Source organism: Artibeus jamaicensis, unplaced genomic scaffold (assembly GCF_021234435.1).
Source record: "Artibeus jamaicensis isolate MK-2021 breed Jamaican fruit bat unplaced genomic scaffold, CSHL_Jam_final scaffold_286, whole genome shotgun sequence".
Taxonomy (NCBI): Eukaryota; Metazoa; Chordata; class Mammalia; order Chiroptera; family Phyllostomidae; genus Artibeus; species Artibeus jamaicensis.
The window spans coordinates 7,614,875-7,626,255 of NW_026522034.1; positions in this window are offsets into that span (position 1 = coordinate 7,614,875).

Below are 11,381 nucleotides of genomic sequence, written 5' to 3' on the forward strand. Positions count from 1 at the left end.
TTTTTTTTTTGTTTGTTTGTTTTTGTTTTCAATTCCAAACCACATCATCCATCTGACAGGACACATTTCTTCATGGGAGTTCACTGAATAGTTGGAAAAGGGCTAGGAGAGGAGTCGAGCGCCCCCTCCCCCGGCGTTCCTGCAGCAGAGCCCACGCCGAGGGCGGCGCCGCGTGGTGCGCAGGTGCGGGGGTCAGGCGGACCTGCGTCGGGAGCCCGTTTTCTCTGCTGGCTGGGGGAGGGGTATAAATGGTCCATTCAGTGCCTTTTCTAAACCTCAGCTGTCTTGTGGAGATGGTCTCGGACTTACGATGGTTCGACCTAATGATTCTTCAACTTTACGGTGGTGCAGAAGTGATAGGCATTCAGTAGAAACTCTACCGAGCGTTCGGAATTTTGATTTTTTCCTGGCTGACCACGTCCTGTGTGACGTTCTATTGTGAAGCTGGGCAGCGGCATCAGACTACGGCTCCCAGTCGGCCGGCGATCCCCGGGTGAACAGCCCACGCTCCGCAGCGCGCTGTGACGCCAGTGCTTTCTGAACGTTGTTTTCTGTTTCTGCATTCCGCCGTTTCTACAAAGCACCTATGGGTGTCTCCTGTGTCTGATGCGAAGAGGAAGATGATTTACTCCAAAAATGACACTCAAGATAATTGCCTAACTGTACGGCAACGTAAGCGGTCTGAGCCATTTAAGGTAGGCTAGGCTGAGCTACAATGTTCAGTAGACTAGGTGGATGAAATGCATTTTTGATTTATAATATTTTTATTGTAATGATGGGCTTATCAGGAAGTGACCCTATTGTAAGTCAAAGAGCATATCTAAATAAAACAGATATTAGAGTATCTACTTCATGAAATAGATATTATTATTACTATTATTATCCCTGTTATCAGTTAGGACTATCCTGGCGGCAAGTAACAAACTATCAGAAAATAGTATAACCAATACATACATGTATGATCTTACTTGACAAGAAGGATGTTTCCAAGGATGGTACAGCAACTCAAGTGTCAGTGAGGGTCCAGGTTTTTTCTATCCTCCTGCTCTGTCATCCTCAGCAGATGGTGCCTCATGGTCACAAGAGAGTTGCCATGGTTCCGGGCATCATATCTTCACCCAAGAGTATTGCCAACAGGCTGGAAGGTAGAGGTGAGAGAGGCAGAGCCAAAGGGCTCTTTTCTCATATGCCTATTTACTTGGGAGAGAAATTTTTCCCAGAGGTTCCCGGAGGAGTTTTTCCCTTGTGTTGGTGGAAACTGTGTCATGGGGAATGCAGCTGCAACTGGGCGCACACCGGGACAGGTCTAGGGAGAGGAGGAGAAAGTATTGCCCATGTCTCATCAGAGCCTGGACCACAGAGTGTTGAGGGTCATTACTGGATGCTTTTACATAGAGAAGTCTCAGGAACACTAGCCACCCCTCACCCAGCCTCAAAGGCCCCCAGGCCCACCAAAGCTAAAGGGCACAGGGCTTTGCAGTTAAGAGCCTGTGGGAGGGGCCGGAGTCCCAGCTTGGCCTCAGACTTGCCGAGTGGCCCTGGGCAGGTCACTTGGTTTCTCTTGGTCTCACTGCCCTTCTCTGAAGGGAACGACACTTGCTCTGTGGATGCCATGCAAGGTACAAACTTGCCAGATATAGGAAGTTCTGACACAGGTAATTCCTTAGCAGTAAACAGCTGGTTGGACCAGGTTTATTTTCAGGCTTCCTCCAGCTGTGATGTGCCCGGATCCTGGCCCCACACAACCGCAGCATGGATGCTGGGTTTACATGGAAGCTCCCCTACTCGTAGGCCGTGTGAGCTTTGACAGTGTCTCTTGCCTCTCTGAGCCTTAGTTTTCTCATCTCCCAAAGTAGGAATGATTATAAGGTTGTACAGAGGTGGGGGGGTGCCCAGAAATAACGCTTGTGAAGTCCTTAACAACGCCTGCTCACTTGTAAGTGCTGGACAAATGGGAGCTGTTGTTGACGTATTATGTCATGGTCACAGCAACCTCATGAGTTTATCGATTATTATCCCGCCCACTACTCTGAGTGGAGAGGAAACTTGTCCAAGGTCTCTCAGGCAGTAAGAGTAAGGGCAGAATTAGAACCCAGGGCTTTTGACCACAAACCCCATGATCTGTCTGCTGTGCTCCATCCAGTCTTGGGGGAGATGGTATAGCAAGGAGGGGTGAGCACTGGAACATGGGAAAATGTGTACGGTCTGCCTGTGCGAAGGCCTCCACCGAGTGTAAATGACAAGAATAACCGTTCTGCTCTCACATGTGTTATTTTTATCATTAAATGACTTCAACGTGGGGTGCTTCTTATCTCCATTTTATTAAGGACAGCATGATGTGCAACCAGTTTAAGGATGTGCCTTGGAGTTGCACTGAGGTCCCAGCCTCTCAGGCCCCCAACCCTGCGTCCTTCCCACTGGGCAGCGGCAGCAGGTCGCGCTGGCCAGGGACTCTCTGGGTCTCAAGTGGCTCCCTGGGACTCCTTTCCCCACGGTCACTCCCGGTGTCCCAGGGCACTCAGCAATGAACCTTCCTGCTGCCCCGTCCTGGGATTTTGCCTCAGGGCCCCAGGTCCTGCCTCAGTGGGAGCCTCCTGCCTCCTGGCTTGTGTCACCTCCTGATGCTGAGCTGACTCCAGGTGACACTGGCAGGGAGGAGGGCCCCTGGGGTGTGTCACTGCCCCGCCTTCTCTGCAGGCAGAGACCTTGGTTGCAAGTTAGCAGAGCCTGCTGACCCTCCTCACCCCAGAGGGCTAAATCTATGGCGGGGAAAACAGGAACTGGCCAGTGAGTGGGGAGAACGCTGGGCTGGAGAGCGGTTGGCATTCCTCAGCCTGGGAGCAGCCTCCGGCCTGTGTGGGCACACGGCCGTGGGCGGAGGTCCGTCACCCGCACTCCCTCTCTGTGCCTTCAGCCACCCTGTGAAGGAGGCTGGCAGGTCTTGCAGGTCCATTCGCAGATGAGAAAACCAGCACTTACCTGTGCCCTGAATTACACAGCAGGTGAGAGGCAGAGCCCCCGGGCCTTGCCCGGACCACTGTCCTCACCCCAGTGCCTCTCCCTAGGTAACCATGAGGCCAGCTCTGGATACAAAAACTCAGCGCCAAGATGCTGGAGCATCACCTGGGAGTCGAGAGGGCTGTGCTGGTCCCCTCCTTACTCCTGCCCATGATAGAGTACCAGGAGGGGACAGGCCCTGCTATCCCGGAGTCCCCCTGGGCTGGGCAGCGGGGATCTGGGTGCACTGGCTGGTGAGCAGCTTCATGGAGCCCGTGGTTCTCAGAAAGGCTGGCCTGCCAGCAAAACAGGCTGAATGGGGCTGAGCCCAGAATTCTGCAGCAGATGAAGAAGGAAAGCATGAGTTTGCTTTGGCCACCAAGACCTGGAGCCATGAAGTAGCTCGTTTCCTTTCTGTGCCTTTTCCCTTAGGCCTTGGGGTATGACGGGGAGTGGGAAGCCCTGGGCCTGTGAGCTGGGCCCTCCCTCTCTTCCACAGCTCCTCCACCCATGAGCTACCCCCTCGGCCTGTCCCTCCACATGCACACAGACCCTGACACACTGACACAGAGACACACACAAACACGGACAGACACACACATCAGCACAGACACACAGGCACACAGATACATACACACACATGCGGACACACAGACATGCACACAAGCACCCAGACTGCAATCACTCAGAGACGATGCACACCAGCACAGATCCGCATCATAAACAGACAGACGCACAGACTCACACTCACATGCAGACAATACTTCTTGGGATACATCCGCTCCCCACTCAGTACAGGCTCTGCCATCACAGAACTGACCCTAGGCGCTTGGTTCAGCGGATCTCAAACTTGGCTGCACATTAGAACCCTCTGGGGACCTTCTAAAAATCCCGTATGGCCGACCACACGCCCAGTGCATCACGTCAGTGTCTGGGGGCCAGCCCCGGGGACCCTACATTCCAAAAGCCCCCAGGTGACTATTACGTAGCCAGGGTTGAGAACCAGTGACCCTCAATTCATTTCCTCACCCAGCAAGAAACCTCATAAAGTGAAGTGCAGGCCACCTAACATCACATATAGCGCCCACATTTCCAGGCCCAGCTGGTCTCCCCAGCTCGTCCAATAAACCTTTGGCCCCCAGGAAGAGATGGGGCGAGGAACCGGAACTGGGAGCCAAGTGGGAGAGAGCCGAGTGAGACTGACGCCTTGCATGCCGTGCCCGGGAGGATGTTTCTCAGACTGGGGCCCTCTCTCACCAGAATTCCCCCGAGCTCTCTGACACACAGCTTCTCAGGCCGCAGCCCCACCGGCTGAGTCCCAGCCTCCCAGGGCTGTGTTTGGGCCCTCCTCGTTTCCACGCAGTGGCAGGTGTCAGGGTCCAAAGACCGGGGATGAGTCCAGTGCTGGCCCTGACCTGCTGGGTCATGTGGGTGGGTCTGGCCTCGTCTGTGACCTTTCCACCTTAGAGGACTTCACGAGAAGGAAATAAAGGGGTGTCTGGGGAGAGACTTTGCGGACTCAAAGGCACAGTAGGGGTTAATGGCTTTATTATTAGTGTTGGCTTGTACTTGCTGTCTCCATTCTGCTGCGTCTGCCCTGGCCCGACGCCTCTGTGAATGAACCTGGCCCTCTGGGAGCCCTGGGGCCCTGCGAGGACAGTCTCGGGGGCATCCCCACAGGGAAGGAGTGTGGGACAAGTGCTGTGCGCCAAAAGCTGTCCCCGTCCACTCATCTGTTCAGTGGGGTGACGATGAGGCCCTGCCACTGAGATGTCTAGTGACTCCCGAGAGCCTAGCCTGTCGTGGGGCCCTGGTGCCGGAAGAGTGAGACAGAGGAAACTGCACAGTTTTGAGCCTCTGCTATGTGCCGAGTAATCCACTGGGCATTTCTCACATGTTATTGCATGAAATTCCCATGCCCAGTATTATCCTCCAGAGAGAAGAAGATGGAAATGCCAGGGGAGAACACAGAAGCTCCAGTTGTGACTGGTCCGGAGGCACTCAGGCAGCAGCCTGCCCTCCCTCCCCGGGCGGCCCTGGGCCCCTGGGCCCCCCGGTCCCCTCCACATGCCAGGACTACAGGACTGCGAGGTGCCTCTCACTTCACTGGTGGAGGCATCAGGTGCAACCCAAACTCTTGAAGGATCATTGCCCTTTGGTTTCCAGGGGTAAACCCACCAGATCCCTGAGCCCAGCCTGACCTCGGCTGCTGCCCAGGAAGGATGAGAACATCTGAAGTCAAAGGGTTTCTAACAACACAGGGTTTCAAAGAGAGAGAAAGATCAAATGCCGAGGAAAGCAAGGAAGGTCAAGTCAGGGGACATCAGGGTAAAATAAAGCAAAGGAGCCGGCTCCCATGGCCTGAGTGCAGGGGCTGCCAACTGGGACACCCCTCCTGTCTGTTCGGAAGGGCTGTGGGACAGACGGACAGAGGCACGGAGCAGGGAAGGGGGCCCTGAAAGAGAAGGGAGGGAGGAGGAATAGATATGGAGAGAGTAAGAGAGAAACAAGGTATTGAGAAAGAGAAGACAGAGAAGCACAGAGAGACAGGAGGAGAGAGAGAGAGAGAAAGAAAACGATAGAAAGACAGCAAAGCAGAGAGAGAGAAGGAGAGAGAGCCATGGACAGGCCGAGGCAGTGCGGCGGGAAGAGCAGGCCAGAGGGGTGCAGAGCCGAGAGGAAGCCTGGCGCGAGTGGGCTCAGGTGCGGAGGAGCTGTCAGCGTGGGACGCAGGCAGGACTCTCCCGTGGGAGCCCCTGCCTCTCAGCTGGACTGACGCTGGGCCTGCCTCCTTTCCTCCCCTGGAGGCTGCTTGCTTTCCATGTGAGGGGGGCAAGCTGGACGGCCACCCCATTTCCACCGATGGGTTGTCAGAGGACAATGGCTTCTTCTCCTCCAGTGGGCTCACCGGGACCATGGGCTCCCAGGGATTTTTCTGGACTTCTCTTTTCCCCACCTGTCCCCTCATCTTCCTCCCCTATGTAACCATCCACTTGTTCTCTGTGTCCGTGCGTCTGTTTCTGCTTTTTTGGTTATTCATTTGTTTCATGTCTTTTAGATTCCACATCTAAGTGAAACCATGCGGTATTCGTCTTTCTCTGTCTGACTATCTTACTTTGCATATCCCCTTTACGTCCATTCATGGCGTCGCCAACGGCGAGATCTCACTCCTTTTTATTGCTGAGTAATACTCCACTGCACACCCCGACCACTGCTTCTCTGCCCCTCTGCCTGCAGTGAACAGCGACCTCGCTGCCACGCCTGGGCTCTCACACACCATGCTGCAGTGGATGTGGGGGCGCAGCTATCTGTTCAAATCGGTGCTTTTGTTTCCTTCAACTAAATAGCCAGGATCAGGAATTGCTGGATCATATCACAGTTCTATTTTTAGTCTTTGAAGACTCTCACGCTCTTCTCCACAGAGGCCTCGCAGGTTTATTAACCCGCCAGCAGTGTGGGAGGGTTCCCTCTCCTCCACATCCTCTCCAGCACTTCTTGTTTGTTTGTGTTTGATGGCAGCTTTCTCCAGACTTTTGTACCTGCCACGGTCAGGGACACGGTATTGGTCTCCCAAATACCATGTATGTAAGTTCTCCGTTCTCTCCATCTGGATGTGAAGGTTTCCTCATATTTATCTTCTGCCCCCGCCTCCAGCCCCCAGGGGGCTCACAGCATGTGCCCAGAGCGGGTCTGCTGGGTTCTGAAATGTGCGCCTGGTTCACACGCGCCTGCCACTTTCTCCAGATTCACTCCCATGCATGTCGCACTGGGTCCTCGGCTTGGAGAGCGTGCGACAGAGGGCCCCTGGGGCCCCAGGAAAGCACAGGCCCCGTCGGGCAGCCCCCCTGAGCCGGTCTGTGCACCCTCGGTGCCAGAACCCAGCTCTTACACAGGCTGCCCCACCCCAGCCCCTCCTCCTGAGCCTCACTCAGGACCAGAACCCAGCACCTGTGTGTGTGTGGGGGGAAGGGACAGGGAAGGGAACTGGGTACCGCACCTTGCGGGCCTGGCCCAGAGCTGCGAACGCCTCCCCAAGGGCCCGACCTGCAACCTTGTTTCCGACCTGCTCTCTCACTTCCTTTTCTCTGTGGGTCGGCACCTGCTGAGTGCCCCACACCCTGGCTCCCACCCCTGCGGGCACGCCCTCTTCCTTTCCCCAGAGGCCTCCCTCTGTGCCCGCCTTGCTCAGCCAAAGCAAGACACGTGGCACTTAACTTCCAGCAGGTGCAGCAATGCGACTGCACCTTCGGAGCAGGGTCTCTGCCGGGCTGAAGCATCTGGACAGCTGGGCCCGTGCTAGTCTTCATGTCCGCCAGGCCTAACACGGGGCTTGGCATGTGGTGGATGCGGGGGTCATGGTAGAGCTGGTGACTGTGGCCCGAGACGTGAGGCAGAAGCCCTGACAACTTTGATCTGCACTGCCCTCCCTCCTGTCATGATGTGGTGACAACAGTGATGATGATAAATGACAATATACGGAGCAAAACGCTCGCCTTGTCACAGTGGGCGCCCGCAACAACGGGGACAGGGGCCTGGGGCACTGGGGTCAGTGGCGTGCTCAAGGTCACACAGCTGGTCAGCGAAGAGGGCCCCAGTGGAACTCGGATGGACTGTGAGCCGAGTCCGAGCGCCATGCACCCTGCGGACCCTGAGCTGCAGGACAGAGCAATGGGCTCTGGTGGCCTCCAGGTGCGACAGGGAGAGAGCCACCTCCCCCCCCCCAGCCCCCGGCTCCACGCATATGCCGAGGACTCCAACTCCTTGGGTCTGCGCTCCTTTTCTCAGTTGATATATCTTAATTATAAGGAAATTAATTAGACTACCCCTCCTCAACCCCTTGAAGGTATCATGAGGATTCAGATTCAGGCAAGAGTTAGAGGTAGGACTCCTTCCTTCAAAGACCTTTCAGCTCAGAGGAGCCGGAAACAGCCACCTAACCCTCTTGGGTTCTACTTGACGGAGCCTCGGAGCCGCGGGAAGGTGGTTGGAGAGGCCCCCGGAGGAGGGCGAGGGGCGGGGCAGGCCTGAAGGGGTGGGTCAGGGGCCGGTGGGGGAGGGACGGCAGTGCAGACGGGGGGGGGGGGGGGGGAGTGAGGACTGCAGGGTGCGAGAGAGCCTGTGAGGACTGGCCGGCTGGCGGGGAGCAAGCAGTGACCCTCAGCACGTTCCCTCTGCAAGCCCCCTCTTGTGAGCCAACGTCTTTAATTCATTAAGGAACTGATTTTAAGTCATCTTCCTTCTTTCTCTGCCCACCTTCCCTCCTCCCCTGCCTGTATGTCCCTGATCATAAATTATGTTTAAGTGACAGTTTAGAAAATGAACAAATCTTTGGCGACACTTTTATCACCTCCAGAACACTTTTAATGAGGGGTTTCCGTAGATTGCATTCCAGGAGAGCGAGAGGGGAGAGGCAAGAGAGTAGCTCCATCTGCCCAGCCCTGCAGGCCAAGTGCGGCCGCCTCCACCCACCCCCTCCACGGGGAAGGCCGTGCCTAGGGCCCCAGCCCCACCCTGACACCCACTCACCTGTGGCCTGGAGCACAGCCCTTCGCTCCTCCCTCTTCATTGGTTTTCACATCTGGGTGGAAGGGGGGGGGGTAATTAGTGCAGACTTATTAATAATGGTTAAAGTAATTAGCAGCTGACATTTCGTACCACGCCTAGCTCTTCAGATGGGCACATCAGGCCCAAGAATATTTCTTAGACCAACAAGATTGCTGCTGACCTGGATTTAAAAGCCCGGCCCTCTGAAAGGGTCTGCACTGTGGGTCTCTTTTGTGCTCACGCTATGTTAGACGTTAGGGGCAGCCTGAACCCTAGCCTAACCCTAACCCCCAACCCCACCCCACACCTAAAACACAGTGCCACCTCTGGGGGTTTCTGCTGAGCTGGGAAGCAAGAAACCGTCCAGAATGAGGGTGTGGCAGAAAGAAGGCCTGAGAGGACCAGGAATGGAGTGGGGCAGGCAGAGCAGCCTCCAGGGTGTCTGCACAGGGAACTGACCCTCAGGAAGGGGAGGCTGGGTATGTGGGGTCAGTTGGGAAAGGGAGGGCCTGGGATGGGGGGCTTGTCACAGTGAGGGGTAGACTGGGCAGAGCCAAGAGTAGGCCTGGGAGTGAGAGACATGTAAAGGGAAATCAGCAGGATTCGGGGGCTTCCTGGATACAGAACGTGAGAGCGGTGGGGAGTAGGGGACAGGGGTACGGCAGAGAAAGGCAACCCAGGGGACCGCTGTGGGGAGCAACCACCGGGTAACTTGTAAAATGATCTGGTCCACTTAAAAATATACAAAAGAGAAATCAAGTTTTGTTTTCTTTAGGAAATACAATGTTGAGGGCCATCAAACTATATTTGTTTCTAATTGAATTATGATTTAAAACCTTAAACAAAAGGAAAAGGTTTTCAGTTAACTAAGTGTGAAGGTGGGCTGGGTGCTCAGAGACCCTGGCCTCTGCTGGGGACCGGTGATATGCCAGTTACCGTGCCTGGTACATTAAGGAGCTGACGCTTTTAAAGTGCTGACCTTGCCAAAGGGAGCCGTCCTGGCCCTCACCTTTATTACGGGGAGGAAGTCACGGCCATGGGTGGAAAATGAACATTTAAGGTATGGAAATAGTCAAGTGCTACTGAGACACAATTCTGTGTAAACCAGGGCTGGAGACTGTTAAACAGAGTGAGAGAAGGTTGTTCTTGGTTTGTTTTTCTTTATATTTTGTTCTGAGTGTATCTGAAAAGGCTGGGATGTTGGAGAGAGAAGGACACGGGAGGGAGAAGCTGTGGCTTTGCCAAGTGGTGTCTGTAAGACGGCAGGCAAGCCACTGACCTTGCTGGCCCCTGGTGTCCTGGCTGCAAAGTGCAGCAGCATCCAGTCTCTGAAGGCACGAGCTGGGCACCGTGTGTGCAGCCCCCGACCCAGATTTGACCTTCTGTACTCTGTAATTGGTAGCTATTATTATTACTACTACTACTACTACTAGAGATCATTAGTTTACAGTTTAAAAACGCTTCCCTTATTTCATCTTGTACTGTTGTTTTGAAGAATTACAATTTTATGGGAAATTCTCCCAATTGGCTAAATTCAGTGTCGCCCCTGCTTCTTTAGAGCACGCACAACAGAGAGACGCACGAGCCCTCCTGTCTGGCGGCGCCCACCCCCCGGAGCCGCGTCGCCTGCTCTCCTGTCATCCGCAGCAGACAGGACCTCCCCCTGCCCTTGCACAGGAGGAAGCTGAAGCTCACAGAGGTCACGCGGCTGGGAAACACTGAGCAAGGGTTCAGAGCCAGGTGTGCTCGTCACTAAAGCCTATGCCCCCTTCCGGGGGGCAGTTTCAGGGTTTAGGCAGTTCTCTGGGGTGGCACTGACCTTGCCGTGAGGGAGGAAGTGACAAGTGAAAGGCCGTCCTGTGACGCTGTGAGTTTTCCTGGGGTGGTTGCCCTCTGGCGCTGAGAGCTCGGTGAACCCCAAAGAAGCATCAGCCAGGAGGATGCTGCTTCCAAGTGCTCACATCCCCACCTGGCGAGAAGAGCTAAGTCCTCCTCCAGAGTCCCCCCACCGGGGCCGCCCGCCGGCTTTCCCTGGGCTCATCGGCCGGGTGTTGAGGGGCCCGGATCTGACGCAGCGAGCGGAGTCCCGTAGTCCCTCACACTCGCCCAGGGCCGTGCGATCTGAGGAGAGCCCGGTGACCAATGCCACGGCCTCTGAGGCGAGACGGGGCAGGGTCCCTGCAGTTAAGAACATGGGTCCTGGTGTGCTGACTTGGGCTGGGGTCCCGGTTCCACCTTTACAAGCTATGTGGCCTTGGACAAGTCATTTCACCTCTGTAAGCCTTAGTCTCCTTGCCTGAGACATGGGGAAAATAGGTAAAACACGTACTGCAGAAGGTTTTTATGAGGGTTAATTGAGAATAGACGTACACACACATATATGACTATATTATGTATGTGTACATAAAATCTCACTGAACTCTCCTAATAGCCCATAAGTAACTAATAAATACTGAAACCTAGTAGTGCTTTAATGAATTAACACTAACCAAGCATGAGCCACATTCAGAGGAAGCTAGTAAGAGCCATTGTTTACGAAGCCAAGTTCTTTTCATCGCGGATTGTTTTGTTTGGCACTTTGTCCACTCACCCACCAGACTGCGAGCCCCATGAGGCCAGAGCCGCACCTGTGCTCTCAGAGCCCCGCCCACAGCTCTCGGCACTGCGTGGGACACGGCCGGGCACGCACGCCTCACTGCTGAATCAGTGACCTTGTTTAATCCTCACCACAGCCCTTTTAAGGGGTATTATCGTTCCCATTCTACAGATGAAGAAACGAAGGTTCAGAGAGGTGAGCAAGGTTACAGAGGTTGCGCGTGGTGGAACTGGATGGAGTTCAA